Consider the following 20,373-nt stretch of genomic DNA (forward strand, 5'->3'; position numbering starts at 1 on the left):
ACCTGTCCTAATATCTCTTTATGTGGCTCAGTGTCAAATTTTGTTTGGTAACACTCCTGAGAAGTGCCTTGAGATGTTCTACAATGATAAAGGCACTATATAAATGCAATTTGTTGTTGTTGGTTGCAAAGATCAGGTGCAAATGGATGGAGCTTGCACTGTGCAGGCTGCGACCAGTTACACCAGGTGCAAAGCGGCCTAAACAGTGGCCTTTCAGGGGACCGCTGGAGGCCGCTCATAAAACTGCCGAAGAAATTCTTAACTTTTATTTCTGTGGGCTGAGGACAAGCAGGACTTCTCCCCCTGGCCCCCGCAAAAAACTCTGTCCTTCTGCTGGCGTGTGCAAGGCCCTCCCGGGATCACTGACCGTAGTTTTATTGATAAGATATAAAGACAAGAAAAGTTGGAACAGAGAAAGAAAGGTGAGGGAGCAATCGCCTAGGAGAAGAAGGAGAAAGCAGAAGTATCAGTCTTCAAATTTCTCTGATGTGGAGATGCCAGTGATGGACTGGGGTGGACAAATGTAAGGAATCTTACAACACCAGGTTATAGTCCAACAGTTTTATTTGAAAATCACAAGCTTTCGGAGCTTACCTCCTTCGTCAGGTTAGTGACTCACTCACCTGACGAAGGAGGTAAGCTCCGAAAGCTTGTGATTTTCAAATAAAACTGTTGGACTATAACCTGGTGTTGTAAGATTCCTTACATTCAAATTTCTCAGTTGTAAAGGTCAGCTGTGGCCTGAAACTTGGCTTCACCTCCATGCAGACTTGCTAACCTATGGGTGCTGCCATGGAGTGGCACCGAGGACAACCCTCCTGACACGCACCTCACGCAGCACGTTCTGAACTTCAGTGATCACACAGGGGGCTGTGGGCCGGGCTGTTCCGTCACTTGTCTGCAGATTCACATCTGTACCTATAGTTCCTTTTCCCAACATTTTTGACTGCTATTTCTTAATCTCCTCCCTCTTCAGCCTTGATGGATTGAGATGTCTTGTAAAATTCTCTAAAAGGTTGCTGAATTCTTGTGATACTCTTCTTTAATTGCCCCCATCCCTTTAAATTTCACTTACATGCAATTTTCCTTGCCCACCACACTAATGTCATTCCTAGACCCATCTCAGTTTGCACCTGGAGTTGTAAATAATTATTCAAATTATTCAAAGAGAATGGATACTGTTTACATTTGATCGTTCTGGCAGCATCAACACCAGTTCTAACCCATTTAGAACTGACTTAGACCTGAAGACAAATATCAGCCCTGACTACTTTATTTGGCAAATGTATGAGAGGCAGCAGAGGCAGATAGAGCAGAAAAGATCAAGGGAGAATTGGGTAGATATTTGAGGGAAAGGACAATTGAGATGTATTAGTATTTGGGACTGGTCTGTTGGACTACAGAGTCTTTTCTAGACCTTTACTTTCTTAAGTTCCTATTAATTAAACTGAATTTTCCAGGGCTAGGAGAGCATCACTCTAATATTCACACTAGGAAAGCTCTGTGATCAGTAACTTAGTTATTTTAGTGGATGTTTATGAATTTCAAAACAGTGTCATGTACTTTTGGAATAGAAAGAACAATTTGTGCTGGTACAAGGGAATTGATAATGTGTATCAGTTTGAAAGATTCCTGAATGGCCTCGTGTAATTAAAACAAGTGACTGGCTAAATCAATTAAGTCAATAATCATAGCAAAGTAGTGAGTACACAGCCAGCTGTCAAGGCAGATGCATGCAGGTGGATTTAAGGCAGAAATTCGTCTGTACTTCTCTGCACTGTTTTACAGGAATATCGGAACAGGGGTAGACCATTCAGCCTCTTATTCTTGTTCCGCCATTCAATTAAATCATGGCTGATCTGTACCTCAACTTTAAAACTTTGATTTACCTACCTTTGATCCATATTCTTGATACCCTTACCTAACAAATGTCTATCTAAGTTAGGAAGAAGGTGGCAGATGGAGTAAAATGTGGGGAAATGTGAGGTTATTCACTTTGGTAGGAAGAATAGAAAAACAGAATATCTTTTAAATGGTGAGAAACTATTAAATGTTGGTGTTCAGAGAGACTTGGGTGTCCTCGTACAAGAAACACAAAAAGTTAGCATGCAGGTACATCAAGCAATTAGGAAAGCAAATGGAATGTTGGCCTTTATTGCAAGGGGATTGGAGTACAAGAGTAAGGATGTCTTACGATAATTGGCTTTGGTGAGACCTTACCTGGAGTACCGGGTACAGTTTTGGTCTCCTTATCTAAGGAAGGATATACTTGCCTTAGAGGCGGTGCAACGAAGGTTCACTAGATTAATTCCTGGGATGAGAGGATTGTCCTATGAGGAGAGGTTGAGTAGAATGGGCCTATACACTGGAGTTTAGAAGAATGAGAGGTGATCTCATTGAAACATGTAAGATTATGAGGGGGCTTGACAGTTTAGATGCTGAGCGGTTGCTTCCCCTGGCTGGAGAGTCTAGAACTAGGGGGCACAGTTGCAGGATAAGGGGTCAGCCATTTAAGACTGAGATGAGGAAACATTTCTTCACTCAGAGGGTTGTGAATCTTTGGAATTCTCTACCCCAGAGGGCTGTGGATGCTGAGTCGTTGAATATGTTCAAGGCTGAGATAGAGAGATTTCTGGATTCTAGGGGAATCAAGGGATATGGAGATCGGGCAGAAAAGTGAAGTTGAGGTCGAAGATTAGCCGTGATCTGATTGAATGGCGGAGCAGGCTCGAGGGACCATGTGGCCTATTCCCGCTCCTATTTCTAATGTTCTTATGTTCTATCGATCTCAGTCTTGAAAAGGTCAATTGACCCAGCATCCATAGCCTCTTGGGGGAGAGAGTTCCAGATTTTCACATTTCTAGTGCCTTTTGTGTGAAAAAGTGCTCCTTGATTTCACTCCTGAAAGGCCTAATTCTAATTTTAAGATTGTGCTCCCTTGTTCTGGATTCTCCACCAGAGGAAATAGTTTCTCTGTATCTACCCTATTGAATCCCTTTATTATTTTTAAAGACCTTAATTATATCACCCCTCAACCTTCTAAATTCAAGAGAATACAAGCCATGTTTATGCAATCTGTCCTCATTATTTAACCCTTTATCATTCTGGTGAATCGGCACTGTATCCCCTCCACAGCCAAATATATGCTTCCTGAGGTACGGTGCCCAGAACTGAACACAGTACTCCAGATAGGTCTGACCAAGGCTCTGTATAACTGCAGCACAACTTTCTTCCCTTTGTATTCCAATCTCCTTGAGATAAAGGCTAACGTTCCATTAGCCTTTTTGATTACTTTTTGTACCTGTCCTCTAGCTTTTAATGATTTGTGTGCATGGACACCCAAATCTCTTTGCTCCTCCCCAGTTCATAGTTTCCTGTCATTAAGAAAATATTCCAATTTGTCTTTCATGGATCCAAAGTGGGATAACTCACACCTCTCCACATTGAACTCCATTTGCCACAGTTTTGCCCACTCACTTTTTTTCTCTTATTACAGAAAAGCAACAAGAAAGCTCACTTGTTTGTAAGTGTCTTTTGTTAATAAGTAAAAGATAATTTTCTTGTCATGTATGAGGCAGCCATTTCTAGCTCAAGACTCAGGGGTAGAAATTGGACCTTGATTGAACGATTTATGGGCATAAAAGAGGCGCAACGAGAACCAATTTCAGGGACCAACAACCTGCACCCCAAGGACATCTGAAAAACGTCCGACCAGAAATTGGATTGGCCATTTTCAGGCGTTCCCTGACGGTCGCCTAAAACAGACATTAGGTCCCTTAAATATGTAACGGAAGGTTCTAAAGCTTGTTTTAGGTCCTCTCACAGAAATTCAATTGCGATGAGTGGAGCAGCTGTCGAGCCTGTTCCGCTAAGGATTCTTAAGGTATGGTTTTGAGAAATATTTTTTTAAAAAACCTTCCTGTGGAGCCAGGAGGAGTAAGAGTGCTCCCCTGGCTCCACAGTTGTCATAATTATGCCCCCCCACCCCCGACCATTGCCTGATCCAACCCCCCATCATGAATTAACCGGGCTGCTGCTGGCAAGGCAAGCGACCTGACATTTGTGCCCTTCAAATGCCCAAGCTGCCTGTATAGATGCAATAGGTGCCGGCAGCTAGCACATAAAATGTAAATGAGGCCCAAGGCCGAATTTCAGTCTGGCCTTGGGCCTCTCGGTTGGGATGCGGACTGCCTATGCAACACCGAGTCTGGAACCAAAAAACAGGCTCACTTGAATTTCTACCCCTGAGATCCTTACTGCCACCCTAGTTAAAATCAGCGAACTCAGCACAATCAGAGAGTAAATCTGACACCTTTGGGTTTAATTTGCTCTGTGCATTAGAGCAAGCAAAGATGCTTAATTATGCATTAAGATTTAATTTTGTAATCTGGCATCAATTGAGCAAACAATGGGGGGGAAATTGGATAGTGCCGGCCAACCGGCGCAAACTGGGTACAAGGAACGATCCCTGTGCTGGAACAAGTATTTCGATCTGGCCTCATTTAATTGAGACCGGCTGAGCGTCCCCAGGCAGCTCGCCGGCAAAGTGGACATCAATTTCGGGCTGCTGCAATGCTGGCAGCAGCCCTCGGTTAAGTCCTGCAAAGGAGTGGGGGGAAGCGATCGAGAGGGGGCTGAGCAGGGGCCAGCAGGAGTTTTACAAAACTTACCTTTTTGGTGATGGCCTCTAGTAGTCCGTTTAATGACCATTGGTTAGACCTTGTGGAGATTTGGTGCCAGCTGTGTTCAGGGCAGCCCAATTTCGGGACAGAATCCTAAAACAGGTGTCAGGCATCCTACTTGAATAGGCAAAGGGCCTAACATCTGTTTCAGGCACAGGCCCTGGATGCCTATACTGAAGCCTTTATCAATATGAGGGGTGGCGCATTTCCAGTGTAGAATGTGTACATGCATGACACCCACCATATTGGATGCTTAGGCGCCCATTTTACACCTGTAGAGCGGGCATGCGCCAACAAATTTCTAGGCCATTAACTTTTACCCATATGCCTAAACTTGCATTGAGAGTAAACATTTTTAACTCATAAATGACTCAATAACAGTTTCCATAAGCAGACTGAGTCCCTTAAGAACTGAACCTTAGATCATTATTGTCTACCATTTTTGGATTGTATCCCTGATCTAACAATTAACCCTGACATAGCCTGTTCACCATTCGATGAGATCATGGCTGATCTGTGACCTAACTCCATATACCTGCCTTAGCCCCATATCCCTTAATAACTTTGGTTAACAAAAATCCCTGATCTAACAATTAACCCCGATCACTATAAATTGCTTTTGGAGAATGCATAGGATGTCCATTAGGTTCTACTGTCAATTCTGATGATGGAAAATATCATTCTGCCAAAACATTTTGGAACATAGGAACTGGTGTAGGCCATTTAGCCCCTTGAGCTTGTTCACCATTCAAAGAGATCATGGCTGATCTGTGACCTAACTCCATATACCTGCCTTAGCCCCATATCCCTTAATAACTTTGGTTAACAAAAATCTATCAATCTCAGATTTAAAATTAAAAATTGAGCTAGCATCAACTGCCGTTTGCGGAAGAGAGTTCCAAACTTCTACCACCCTTTGTGTGTAGAAATGTTTCCTAACTTCACTCCTGAAAGTTCTGGCTCCAATTTTTAGGCTATGTCCCCTAGTCCTAGACTCCCCAACCAGCGGAAATAGTTTCTCTCTATCTACCCTTTCAGTTCCCCTTAATATCGTGAAATTTTCAATCAAATCACCACTTAATCTTCTAAATTCCAGGGAATACAACCCTAGTTTGTGTAATCTCGCCTCGTAATTTAACCCTTGGAGTCCAGGAATCATTCTAGTAAATCTACGCTGCACTCCCTCCAAGGCCAATATATCCTTCCTAAGGTGTGGTGCCCAGAACTGAGCACAGTACTCCAGGTGTGGTGTAACCAGGGCTTTGTGTAGCTCGAGCATAACTTCCACTCCCTTGTATTCTAGTCCTCTAGATATAAAGGCCAACATTCCATTAGCCTTTTTGATTATTTTCTGTACCTTTCCATGACATTTTAATGATCCTTGTACATGGACCCCTAAGTCTCTTTGGACTTCCACTGTTTTGAGCTTTTCACCATTTAGAAACTACTCTGATCAATCTTTCTTAGGTCCAAAGTGGATGACCTCACACTTGCCTACATTGAAATCCATTTGCCACAGTTTTGCCCATTCAGTTAATCTATTACTATCTCTCTGTAATTTTATGCTTCCATCGACACTGCTTACAATGCTGCCTATTTTTGTGTCACCGGCAAACTTGGATATGTGGCTCTCTATCTTGCCATCTAAGTCATTAATAAATACAGTGAATAGTTGAGGTCCCAATACAGATCCCTGTGGGACACCACTAGTCACATCCTACCAATTTGAGTACCTGCCCATTATCCTTATTCTCTGTCTCTTGCAGCTCAGCCAATTTCCTAACCAGGTCAATAATTTGCCCTCAATTCCATGAGCTTCAACTTTAGTTATGAGGGATTTTATCGAATGCCTTCTGGAAGTCCATATAAACAACATCCATAGACATTCCCCAGTCCACTACTTTAGTCGCCTCTTCAAAAAATTCAATCAGGTTCGTCACGTATGATCTACCCTTTACAAATCCATGCTGGCTCTCTCTGATCAACTGAAAATTTCCAAGGTTTTCAGTCACCCTATCCATAATTATAGACACCAGTAATTTCCTGACGACAGATGTTAAGCTAACTGATCCGTAATTCCCTGGTTTCTCTCTCTCACTTTTCTTAAATAGCGGAGTGACATGTGCAATTTTCCAATCTAAAGGAACGGTTCCTAAATCAAGAAAACTTTGGAAGATTATAGTTAGAGCATCTGCAATGTTCTCACCTACTTCCTTTAAAATCCTGAGATGGAAACCATCTGGTCCTGGGATTTGTCACTCTTTAGTGCCATTATTTTCTTCATTACTGTTAATTTGCTTACGTTAATCATGGTGAGTCCCCGTCCCTGATTCAAAATTAGTTTCCTTGGGGTGTCTGGCCTGCCATCCTCTTCCTCTACTGTAAATACTGACACAAAGTAATTATTTAACATGTCCGCCATTTCCTTATTTTCATTTACAATATCACCATTATCAGTTTTCCTAATATAATTGTAAAAAAAATTTGTGCTGATTTTGATATCCCTTGCAAGTTTCTTTTCATACTCCCTTTTTGTAGCTCTTACTATCTGTTTTGTCACCCTTTGCTGTTCTTTGTATCTCTCCCAGTCGCCAGGATCTGTACTATTACTTGCATTTTTGTACACCTTTTCTTTTAGTTTTATGTTGTCCCTTACCTCTTTTGTTGTCCATTGCTGTTTTTTTGGCAAGTAGAGCTCTTGCCCCTTAGAGATATAAACTGGTTCTATATCATGTTAAATTCTATTTTAAACACCTCCCACTGATCTTCTGTCGTTTTACGTATTAACAGATTTGCCCAGTTTACTGTGAACAGTCTCTGTCTCATCCTGTTGAAGTTGGCCTTACATAGTTTAGACCAGCATTCTGGATTTATTTACAAATTAAATAATATTTAATTATTAAGGGGGGACTTCAACTATCCTAATATAGACTGGGATAGTAATAATACAAGGGGCAAAGAGGGTGAGGAATTTTTGAAGTATGCTGAGGAGAACTTTCTTGACCAGCACATTTCCAGGCCAACGAGGAAGGAGGCATTGCTGGATTTGGTTCTAGGGAATGTGACAGGCCAAGTGGAGTAAGTGTCTGCAGGGGAATATTTAGGGAACAGCGATCATAGTATCATAAGGTTTAGAATAGCTATGAAAAAGGACATGGACCACTCTAAAGTAAAAATACTCAATTGGAGGAGGGCCAATTTCAGTGGGATGAGAACAGATCTGGCCTGGGTAAATTGGAATCAAAGATTGGCAGGCAGAACTATAATTGAACAATGGGTGGCCTTTAAAGAGGAGATGATTCAGGTTCAGTCTAGGTACATTCACATGAGGGAGAAAGGTAGGGCAACTAAAGCCAGAGCTTCCTGGATGACAAAAGAGATAGAGAGTGAGATGAAGCAGAAAAAAGGGGCGTATGACAGATGTCAGGTTGATAACACAAGTGAGAACCAGGCTGAATATAGAAAGTTCAGAAGGGAAGTGAGAAAGGAAATAAGAGGGGCAAAGAGAGAGTATGAGAATAGACTCATGGTCAAAATAAAAGGGAATCCAAAAGTCTTCTATAGGCATATAAACAGTAAACAGGTAGTAAGAGGAAGGGTGGGGCCAATTAGAGACCAAAAAGGAGATTTACTCATGGAGGCAGAGGGCATGGCCGAGGTACTAAATGAATACTTTGCATCTGTCTTTACCAAGGAAGAAGATGCTGCCAGAGTCTCAGTAAAGGAAGATGTAGTTGAGATACTGGATGGGCTAAAAATTGATAAAGAGGAGGTACTAGAAAGGCTAGCTGTACTTAAAGTAGATAAATCACCCAGTCCAGATACTTCCCTAGGTTGCTGAGGGAAGTAAGGGTGGAAATTGCGGAGATACTGGCCATAATCTTCCAAACATCCTTAGATACGGGGATGGTGCCAGAGGACTGGAGAATTGCAAATGTTACACCCTTGTTCAAAAAAGGGTCTAAAGATAAACCCAGCAACTACAGGCCAGTCAGTTTAACCTTATTGGTGGGGAAACTTTTAGAAACGATAATCTGGGACAGAATTAGCAGTCACTTGGATAAGTGTGGATTGATTAGGGAAAGCCAGCACGGATTTGTTAAAGGCAAATCGTGTTTAACTAACTTGATTGAGTTTTTTGATGAGGTAACAGAAAGGGTAGATGAGGGCAATACAGTTGATGTGGTGTATATGGACTTTCAAAAGGCGTTTGATAAAGTGCCACATAATAGGCTTATCATCAAGATTGAAGCCCATGGAATAAAAGGAGCAGTAGCAGAATTGGCTACGTAACAGGAAACAGAGAGTAGTGGTGAACAGTTGTTTTTTGGACTAGAAGGAGATGTACAGTGGTGTTCCCCACGGGTCGGTGCTAGGACCACTGCTTTTTTTGATATATATTAATAATTTGGTCTTGGGTGTACGGGGCACAATTTTCAAATTTGCAGATGATATAAAACTTGGAAGTGTAGTGAACAGTGAGGACGATAGTGATAGACTTCAAGAGGACATAGACAGTCTGGTGGCATGGGTGGACACGTGGCAGATGAAATTTAACACAGAAAAATGCGAGGTGATACATTTTGGTAGGAAGAACGAGGAGAGACAATATAAACTAAAGGGCACAATTCTAAAAGGGGTACAGGAACAGAAAGATCTGGGGGTATATGTACACAAATCGTTGAAGGTGGCAGGGCAGGTTGAGAAAGCAGTTAAGAAAACATACGGGACCCTGGGCTTTATAAATAGAAACATAGAGTACAAAAGCAAGGAAGTCATGATGAACCTTTATAAAACACTGGTTCGGTCACAGCTGGAGTATTATGTTCAGTTCTGGGCACCGCACTATAGGAAAGATGTAAAAGCCTTTGAGAGGGTGCAGAAGAGATTTACTAGAATGATTCCAGAGATGAGGGACTTTAGTTACGTGGATAGACTGGAGAAAGTTGGATTGTTCTCCTTGGAACATAGAAGGTTGCAAGGAGATTTGATAGAGGTATTCAAAATCATGAGGGGTCTAGACAGAGTAGATAGAGAGAAACTGTTCCCATTGGCGGTAGGGTCAAGAACCAGAGGATTTAAGGTGATTGGCAAAAGGAGCAAAGGTGACATGAGGAAAAACTTTTTTACACGGCAAGTGGTTAGGATCTGGAATGCACTGCCCGAGTGGGTGGTAGAGGCAGATTCAATCATGTCCTTCAAATGAGAATTGGATTAGTACTTGAAAGGAAAAAATTTGCAGGGCTACAGGAATAGGGCGGGGGAGTGGGACTAGCTTGATTGCTTTTGCATAGAGCCGGCATGGACTCAATGGGCTGAATGGCCTCCTTCCGTGCTGTAACTTTTCTATGATTCTATGATTCTAATATACAGATCTGTATACAGCACAATCATCAGACATGCTACATGCAAGCTGTGTTCCTACATTACAACGGTGACTACACTGCAAAAAAGTACTTCATTGGCTGTAAAGCGCTTTGGGATGTCCTGAGGTCGTGAAAGGTGCTATATAAATGCAAGTCTCTCTTTTTTGTTGTTGTCTGTTTAAAATAGTTGATAGTTCTTCCAGCCTCTCTTAGTACATCCTTAAAAAGACTCAGCCTCTGGTGCTAATGGTGCTCTATCCACTTCCCTCCTGTGTAGCAAAATGACAAATAAATGACTGAAGAAAAGGTCTCTTAGTTATAAGGTTGTTTCTTCTTTAAAGTTCAAGCAAACTGAAGGAGGTATTACTCATCAACTTGATTATATTAAGCATCAATGCAACATTGGTACCTTGCCCTGCGACAATGATGCCAATCCTAAACCACAATTTACAATGGATCTCCATTTGCTTAGCAACTATGGAACAAAAGCTCCAGCAGTTAACTCATAGCTGGGCCTCACTCTTGCCCTCCTCTAACATTATTGGCATACCAATTGCAAACAATATACCTGTCTGCTTGCTGATCATGGAATTATCATCATACCCCTAGTCCTTTAAAAGTAACCTTTAAGTTGACTAATTCTGAATCAAAGCTTTCTTGGGCTCTGATGTAGGCAGACTGTCTCTGAACAGCCATTACAATTTTACATATCTCAAAAGATAAAAATCCTTTTTTTTCCCTCACTTTGGTGTTAACAATAACCTTCACATTTATACGGCATTTAAAGAAGAAAACCAATTCACAAATAGGTGTAAGCAGGACGGACGCCGAGTTTGAAAGGAGAAATTAGGAGGAGATGTCCAAATTTTAAGGTTGCAGATTTAGCAGTATAACAAAACTGGAAAGTACATCATTATCACTTTGGTGGTAAATCAGACAATTGTTGATTACTTCCAGAAAGTTTAATGCCCAGCAAGAGGGAAATCCAGCCCTTAGTTTTTTCATTAGTTACACTTGAAAACTGAATAAAGAAAAAGGACCACTGGACATAGATGGAGCTGTTGCCGCTGAATCAATAAGCAAGAACAGTGAGGTTGACAACTGTCTATATGCATTACATACTATGTCTCACTGTTACAGCATGTGCCCATTTATGCGGAATTATGTAATGTCTCTACGGAGGCAGCAACTGGGAGAATTGTTTTCACTTGGATGGGATATTCAGGTCTTTGCAGTGCAGAATAAAAGCACTGAGCCTGTGTGTCGCATACAGAGTAATGAAATGGTCAGAGGGAATTACAAAGAATGTACAATACAATATAGGGATTTTGATGATATCATAAGCCATGAGAATAAAGCTTAAGCAATTTATAATGTCTGAGATTATAATACTGACTTTAGTTCTCCTGCCCATTATTTTGACTTGTGGAAATTATTGACTTCTAATAAATCACCAGTATTCCAAGTTGCTTCACATTCTTAGGAAATCACAATGAGTGCATGTCACAAATTGTGTTGCTGAAAGAAAATGCATGATGTAATGTTCATTTAAAGAGCATGAGGCCACAAGGAACAGTCAGCAGGGTTTTATAAATAATTGGTCATGCCTCATAAATTTGCTGGAATTCTTTGAATTAAGTTAGTGGATCCACGGGATAAGATTCACTTAAATTTCCAACAGGCATTTAATAAAGCTTCACATACAAGACTTTAATACGGTTAAGGCTTGTTCAATTAATGGCAACTTAGCTATTTAGATTGAAAACTGGCTCAGTGATAAAGACGATAAATGGAACATGCTCTATATGGGGGAGCACTGATTAGTGGAGTTCTGGAGTGGTCTGTTTCAGGCTCCTGCTATTCATGCTTATCATGAGTCATATGAGGACAAGATTTTCTGTAATATTATAAACTTTGCTTATCACACTACATGACCAGGTGATGAGAATAATGGAGATTGATAGCATTTAAAGGATCTGAATCTTTAACAAGCTAGATAAGTACATGAGGGAGGAAGGAATAGGAGGATATGCTGATAGGGTTAGATGAAGTAAGTGGGAGGAGGCTCGTGTGGAGCATAAACACCGGCATAATCCTGTTGAGCTGAATGGCCTGTTGCTGTGCTTTAAATTCTATGTAATTCTATGTAAAAAAGGACCACTTATATTGTTCCTCTCAGATTGTTCCAAAGAATCCCATTCTGCCAGCTGGAGAGTGGAAAGTGGAAAATTCCTGGGGAGAGGAAAGTGGGAACAAAGGTTACCTGGTTTGATCGGATGATTGGTTCAATGGCCAATCATCAGCCACTAGGAGGAGGAGAGTAGCCTGTACAGAGAAAAAACATGATAAAGGAAGAATACAGCCTCAATACTGCAAAGGCAGCTGTACTGGGGCTGTGCTCACCAATGGCTGGCAGTGGGTAGGGCCGGACTAACAGATTTTTGCAAAGCTACCCCTGCTCTAATTTCCATTGCATGTGGAAAACAAGTCCAAGGAGGTTGGTCTTAGCGCAATTGGCTGTGGAGGGGATCGCAAAATCCAGCAAGGCATCTGCTGCTTGCCATTAAAGGGGAGGAGACTGTTTGTTACCTTGAAAGGATAGGGAGTGGTCAAATTTTGTATGAAAATGTGTGCAATGAGGCAGTGCAGACAACTCAAGAGTCTCTGGAATGCCTGCTGTAGATGATGCCGCAAAGGAGGGTAGCCCTCTTTGAAGCAGAAGATTACCTTCCTGTTAAAACATAAGTATAAATCGCATGGGTACAGATGGTGCAACAAGTTAATGTAGTCTCTCAGGTCTGTCACTAGCATTAGGAATAGTGCCAAAGGAAATGTAGCCACCTTTGTGTACATTATTACTGTTGGGGCACAGGAAGTATGGTAGAAATGTAAATGTTGAGCTGTTGCATCCTCAGGGAGATAGCATGCATTTATTATTAACTTTCCTATCCTCAATCGCTTTCTGAGTCATCACCACAAGGCAAAATTTTACACAGCAGGAGCAAGAGCCACAATATGTACAGCAATGTAATTTTACCTCATGGAGATAACTTGTCCCCTTTTCACTTTTTTTTGCACAATAGTTGTAAATCACACTAACACCTTATACTTAACTATTCAAAGATGTCCTCTGCAAGAATACTGCCACCACAATCAGCGTGCATGTTGCTTTCTATTTGAATCCGAGCTGAGTTTCCAACCGCATTGCCTCTCTGTCGCAAACACTGCCTACTTCCACTGCTGTAACATCAACCGCCTCTGCCCATGCCTCAGCCCGTCTACTGCTGAGTGGAAACCCATAAAACTAGGACCCCATCCCATTTGCACTTGACGTACATTTCCTGAGGCATCCCTGACATGGTTGGGAAGTTCCCACTTGAATCAGGTGGGAGCATTTCAACACTATACACAAATGATGTGGGAGTGGCGTCATAGTGATCACCCTTGGAAACTGGGCATTAGATATTGCAGGGCTGCCCCTTCATCTAAAGAGAAGTAACTGTCATTCTGTGAAACTTCAGGGCTGCACTTTGGAGGTGGAGGCCGTGCACCTGCTGTTTCTGGCAGTAGCCAGCAGGCCAAAAAAATTGTCAGAAATATGATCAGCTTTAGCCAAGGTGAAGTATAGAGCTTGTAAAAAACGTACCGCTCAAATTATGCTTGGCAAATGGGGAAGGGAAATCAGGGCTTAAAAATCTTGCGGATAGCAGGTACTTCCTGTGATTATCACTGTTACATTTCAAGATTTTGATTATTTGACCCAGGAGGAATTTTGGGTAATTTATATTAAGATGTTGTTCTTAAATTAGATTCAGCTTATGATGGATTAAATCCAAAACATACAGCTTCTGGGAATGTGGATTATAATTTAGATGAAGCATCCATCCAGGGTGGTGCCAACCGCATACCACATCAGCCTGAGACAATGGAGATTTGTTAAGATAGTACAGTAAATATTCACAAATAATACATTGGAATGAACTCAGTGGGGGTTGGCGGCCAGGATCCCACACCCAGGACATGGTAGCTGGTTTAATTTTCAGCTTGAATGGCCAATCCCCATGCATAGAGAACTGAGGAAGGGTCAGAGGTCAATTCGTTGGCTTCCTGCCCAGTTAAGAAAGGAGACAGTCTGCAGAGATCTTGAAAGGAAATCAGATATAGACATTGAGAGCTCGCTTCTTAAGTTTAATGCCAGCTAGTTTTGGAGAATTTGCTAATCAGAAAAGTGTATTTAGCTTGCTAACAGGGGCAGTATGGCATGATCCATTATTTTCTACGTTCTGAGGAGATTTATAAAGAAGTTAAAATTCACTGTAAATATGATTCTGATTGTTCACATATCATATGTAAAATAAATCAGCTTGTTGGTTCATAATAATTGGCCTTGTCTCACTAGAGTATTCATCAGTCCGCCTTCTGGAAGATAGGAGAAATGCACGTGGGGTTATGTGCGAGATTACAGCGTCCAGATCATATAATGTGAGTTTTCAGTGTTACAACCGCTGGACCATGCTCAATATTAGGGAGTGAAGATTCATTGGGGACACGGTGTCCGCTTATGGGGGAGATTGGCGATGCTGAATCCGACTGACTATCTAGTGCAGACCCAAAATTTGTAAGTCACACATACTTCCTGTCCCATTTTAGCCATCCAACATCACACATTAGCATATCCTGTAATTCACCATGGGTAACCCCACAGGAGATCTGATAAGTATATCCAGCACTGAGACAAAGTTGACAGAATACACATTGGGGGTAACTTTTAACTTCTTTAGGGGTGTAAGATTGGTGGTAAAGGATTGGCTGCCGGTTATACACCCGACTAGATTTCAGTGCAAAGGAAAATCGGTCGGGGTGTATAATGGGCAGTCGATCCGATACTGCGAGTGCTACGCTCCTGTTAAAGTTGGAAATTACCCCATCATCTTCAAAAAACCAACCTCTAAAATCGTAGAATCATAGAAAGGTTACAGCACGGAAGGAGGCCATTTGGCCCATCGAGCCCGTGCTGGCTCTATGCAAGAGCAATCCAGCTAGTCCCACTCCCCTGCCTTATCCCCATTGCCATGCAATTTTTTTCCTTTCAAGTACTTATCCAGTTCCCTTTTGAAAGCCATGATTGAATCTGCCTCCACCGCACCCCACCCCTCCCCAGCCCCAGCAGTGCATTCCAGATCCTAACACTTGCCGTGTAAGAAAGTTCTTCCTCATGTCACCTTTGGTTCATTTGCCAATCTCCTTAAATCCCAGGCAGTTTTCTTATTAATACCATCAATAGCAGTCTACCTTAATTCTAATGGATTCAAGAGTAAAGCAATTTGGTTAAGAATTAAACAAAATTTAATCTTAGATTTTATACTTACATTTACCGCATCAATATTTCACAGCAAAACACACTCATTTTTCATATATCGGATTTGCTGTTGAGCCTCGGAACTTAAAGTGTTAGCTGGCTCTGTGTGAACGACTATAAAAATATATTTTATTTAAGGGCTATTACAGCTTTCTTTGTTTTCCTAGCAGATTAAAATCAGAAGACAGGCTGAAAGATGCCTCACATAAACTTGGGGACTATTGAAGTGCTCTGTGAAGCTCATAATAATCTCAACTAATATTCAAACAATATTTGCAAGTGTTTTTAAATGAGTCATATAAATTGAATATTCAATGGGTATTAGAACAGTGTGGAGAACCTTCAATTTACTTGTCATTTCGTCACTCGTGCCCTGCTCCTGTTAGTTCAAAGCCACTTTAACTTGGAAGAAATATGAATTATCCACCAGATTTATTAAACAATTTTAATGAAACACTAAAACACCACAGGAACACTAAGAAACACCATGGGGGAAATTTTGAACCCCAGAATGGGCAGGAGAGGGGCGGGGGGGCTGTTTAAAAATTCAAAAATGGGAAACCCAACCCAACCCGTCTCCAATGTACTCACTTTTGGTTGTAACGGAGGTGGGTTGAGGGGTGGGTGACTAACCTGCTCTCCAGAAGCGGGTCCATCATTTAAATATTTTAATGAGGCTGTGTACCTCAGATTTTAGGACAGTTTTAAATTTAATGGCTATGGGCCGGATTTCCCAGGGCTCGGGAAATGTGGCAGCTGAAGGGGGGCGAGAATGGCTGAATCCAGCAGGTAAGTGCCTTTCCAGCACTGTTTGTGGGCCAGGAGGAGCAGGAGTGCTTCCCCACAGCCCCTCAGGATAACCTACTCCCTTCCCGCGATCTGCCTCCCTCCCCATGATTGGACCTCCACCCCTCAATCAGACCCCCACCACCATGATCCGGGCCTCCCCTCTACTCACGACCCATGATCTTCTCCATTCTCCCCTCCTCCCTGCCCCGATGTCCTTAACAACCCACAATCTTCTCTGGCTCCCCCTCCCAATGTCCTCCTACCCGTGATCTTCTCCGTTCCCCCCACCCCATGTCCTCCACAGCCCTCCACAATGTCCCCCTGACCCACGATTTCTCCTTCCCTCCCTCCTCTCCGCTCCCTGGCTGTGGCCGGGTTCTGCAGGCCTTTCTGCCTGACAGCCAGCCAGCATCTCAATCTGGGTGGCTGCTGGCCAGGAAATGGACTCAAAAAATTTAAACGCGGTCCTGCCTTTAAATTTGCAAGAACCTCCAGGAAACCCGCATTTCCGAGTTTCCCAGCTGCTACACTTCCCCACCCCCCCCACCCCCGCAACCCCTTACCCTCCTCCCTGTAAATATCGGGGCCCATAAAACATCTATTGAAATGCATGCACATGATTGTAACCAGAACACTGTGTCATCTACGCACGCAACACTCAATCAGTTTGCATGATACTCTGTGATTGTGGTTTGCTTCCTGCTAACAGAACATTCATCCACAAAATACTTAACGCGGAGAAATGTTCCATCATGACATCTGGCTTTTTGTCAGATATTTCTTCAGCAATCACACAGGATCAGGCACTGCTGTCATGGTGGGAGCTGGTTCCTCTACATCTGTCTGCTCGTTGGATCCACTCGCTTGGGCCTCTCCCTCATTCTCACTCCCACTACAACTTGCATTTATATAGTGCCTTTAATGTAGCAAAACGTCCCAAGGCGCTTCACACAGGCATATTCAGAAAAAACCAAGCCAAAGAAGGAGACATCAATGAGGTAGGTTTTAACGAGTGTCTTAAAGTATAAAACAGAGGTGGAGAGGCAGAGAGATTTAAGGAGGGATTTCTAGAGCTTAGGACCTAGACAGCTGAAGGTGCCGTCGCTAAGGATAGATCCTTAGGGGACTCAAGAGGTGACGGTGCGGGGGCCGGAACAGAAGCCACTTCAGGAGATTCTCTGGTTACGACTGTAAAGGTAAGAGTGCAACCAGGTGAGGGCAGTCCCACTCAGCTGGACAACGGAAGAGAGGCACTGGAGGAGGATGGTGTGGTCAACTGTGTCAAAGGCTGCAGACAGGTCGAGAAGGATGAGGAGGGATGGTGCACCATGGTTACAGTCTCATAGGATGTCATTTGTGACTTTGATTAGCGTTGTTTCAGTGCTGTGGCAGGGGCGGAAATCTGATTGGAGAGGTTCAGGCATTTTTATTACACATCCAGTAGTTGATGCTTTCTGTGGGAATCCTGCTTGCCTCCCCTTATGTGGACCCAGATTCGATTGCATGATCCATAATGCAGAAACAGGGTCAGTTCCAAATTCTTTGACAAATTAATTTGCTTTTTCCAGCAAGTTAAGACTGGATAGCCCAGGACGCTTAATTGCTCTGGTCTACTTAAATCAGGTTGAATTTGAATTGAGCATCAGATTTTACTGGTGAGGACTTAATTGTGGCAGGAATTTGAGTTTGAATTAACCAATGATTCAAATTAAGAGGTTTTAATTAAACAATACATTTTCAATGGGAGGTGCTTTTATGCATGAGTTTAATTCAAACTAACAGATAATTCCAATAAAGCAACCTTGCATTAAGAGGAGTAGACTGTATATGTTTTTTTTTGTTTGTGAGATAGAAGTTACTCACCGAGTATCCTTTCCTTAGAAACAATGTAGTTTCTGAATTTAAAGTGCTGCAGAACTTTTTATTCTATGGGTATTGGTGATTAATTACACTTTAATGAAAATGGCAATAACATCTACACCATTTTCACTACACCATACAATACACCTTAAAATACATTGAAAAGGGATACAGGTGCTCCTGGTGGCTCAGTAGGTAACTTGTTGTAGTACTGAGAATGGTTACAGACTTGATCCCTGGTCTGTGCTGAGTTAGTTGACGTCAGTGGTCAATTGGGATAGTGATGTGGCATTATAATTGGCCTCGGTATCCCTGGGCTAGGGAGAGGAAACCTCTACCGGACTGCCTGACTGATCGCCAACCAGTGGTCCCTGTTGGAATGTGTAAATGGCAGGATTGGGTTCAGCTGTGATACACCATGGGTAAATAGCCTGCTAAAACTCATTAGTCTTGATGATGTGATTGGGGTCAGCCTCACTGCTAGCACAGGAGTGGCCATCTACAGGTCCAGGCTAGACGCGGCCCTTGGGGCGGTTGCTCCAACTGTCTGCCTCTCTTCCGCGGCATTCTCTGCGCCCGGGTGGCCCTGGAGATGAAGCACACAGTGTCTGCCGGTACGCTTGAGGCTTTCTGTGACCGGTGAGCACCACGGAGACTGGAGTGCATCCTCGATCCATATAATAAAATTATTATTTGACTTTGTTTATTATTTGGTTTTGATTTTGGTTTTTAAAAAATAAAAACACACCCTAACGCCCCCCCCCTTCTTGTAAAAGGGGGCCTAAACACACAAAATGAAAAAAGTCTACTCTTCTTAATTGATCAGTAAGGAGACACTGGATTGCCCCAGTGACATCAAAATTTTAAATAAAGAAAAACTGCTCGCACAGGCAGCTTTGCATTTATGCAAAATCTCAGCATTTCACACTGGCAGTAGTGTTTCCCAAACTTCTGTCTGCTTGTCAATATTTGCTGACAAAGATCAGTGCATCTTTTGAACTCCCCACCCTGCCTGTTCTTCCTTTTAGATTGCTCCAGAATTTTCTACACATGTGGCTGCACGATGAGGTGATTCCTCTACTGGTTCATTATCAGAACCAACAGCAGGTAAGTAAAGTGAATAGTGTGTTTAATGTCCTGATCAATTGCTGTTGCCAGGCAATGCGATGTTAAACCGAGGCCCCATCTGTCTGTTCAGGTGGACGTAAAAGATTCCATTGCACTAGTCAAAGAAAAGTTGTGGGGTTCTGCTGCTGCCTTGGCCAACATTTATTCCCCAGTCAGCACCAGCAGAACAAATTAATTGGTCATTTATCTCATTGCTGATTTTGGGACACTGCTGAGCTGCAGTTGCCTACAGAACAACAGGGGTTACACTTGGGAAAAGTAATTCGTCGGCTGTGGAGCAGTTTAGGACATTCTGAGGGTGTGAAAGGCTTTATAAATCCAGGTTGTCTTGTAATGTCAGGTTCAGAAATTCCCCAATCCACTTCTCTACTAAAGTCATCACAACAAATGCTGGAATATGGGATTAGAGTAGACAGGGCTGATGGCTGGCGCGGACACGATGGGCCGAAGGGCCTCTATCCGTGCTGTATGACTCTATGACTCTATGACTCTATAACAAGGTTGGACATAAATGAAGGATTTTAAAGTTTATCACAGTTACTTGAAAACTTTGACTTCTTGACAGTGTTTTACACTTGACAGTGAGAATTTCTTGCACAACATCGGCAAGTCAACATTTGCTTGCAAAGGCCGATAGGGGCCATACTGCCTGGCTATTGCCCTGAGGTCACTCCTGAATGCTGCAGGAATATCATTGGCACATGTGCAGTAGCCAATATCAGGTGACTTCAGCGCTAACTTGTGATTAAGCGGCACCCAGCGGAATCCAAGTACGTCAAGTCTTCAGGTGGAGATACAATGCAGACAGATCGTGAGAATTGTACTTGGAAAATGTATCAAGAAGAGATATACAGCAGAGATTGGTGTAAAGGAGATGAATTTACAGTTTCTCAATGATTTCCGTGGCTCTTCCACCAAAGTTACAGTGGAGGAGAGGGAGAACTCTGCAGAAATTCAACCCCATTGTATACTGGGGCACAAATGGTTTGAAACGTAGTCAGGGCAGCAATAGATACACGCCAATCATCATTGTTTGACAGGTACCCTCAGTGGTGTGAAGGGGGTATGGCGATGATCTTGTAGAACTGTGCTAGGAACCACCAAGTCACCTTGCAGCTGCCCCTTTTAAGGCTAGTGAAAAGGATTCTGTTTGAGACACACATATTTTTGGCATTCCATTGTCTAGTTG

General features: G+C 42.6%; 1 long non-coding RNA gene across 1 annotated transcript in view; it reads left to right on the forward strand.

The window, feature by feature from the left end:
- Positions 1–20,373, forward strand: part of LOC137321071 (uncharacterized) — a 70,931-nt gene that overhangs the window by 14,781 nt on the left and 35,777 nt on the right. Inside the window, exon 2 of the long non-coding RNA XR_010962706.1 lies at positions 19,085–19,163. This is a non-coding gene — a long non-coding RNA (uncharacterized lncRNA). The remainder of the gene's footprint in view (positions 1–19,084; positions 19,164–20,373) is intronic.

Source organism: Heptranchias perlo, chromosome 4, assembly GCF_035084215.1.
Source record: "Heptranchias perlo isolate sHepPer1 chromosome 4, sHepPer1.hap1, whole genome shotgun sequence".
Classification (NCBI taxonomy): domain Eukaryota; kingdom Metazoa; phylum Chordata; class Chondrichthyes; order Hexanchiformes; family Hexanchidae; genus Heptranchias; species Heptranchias perlo.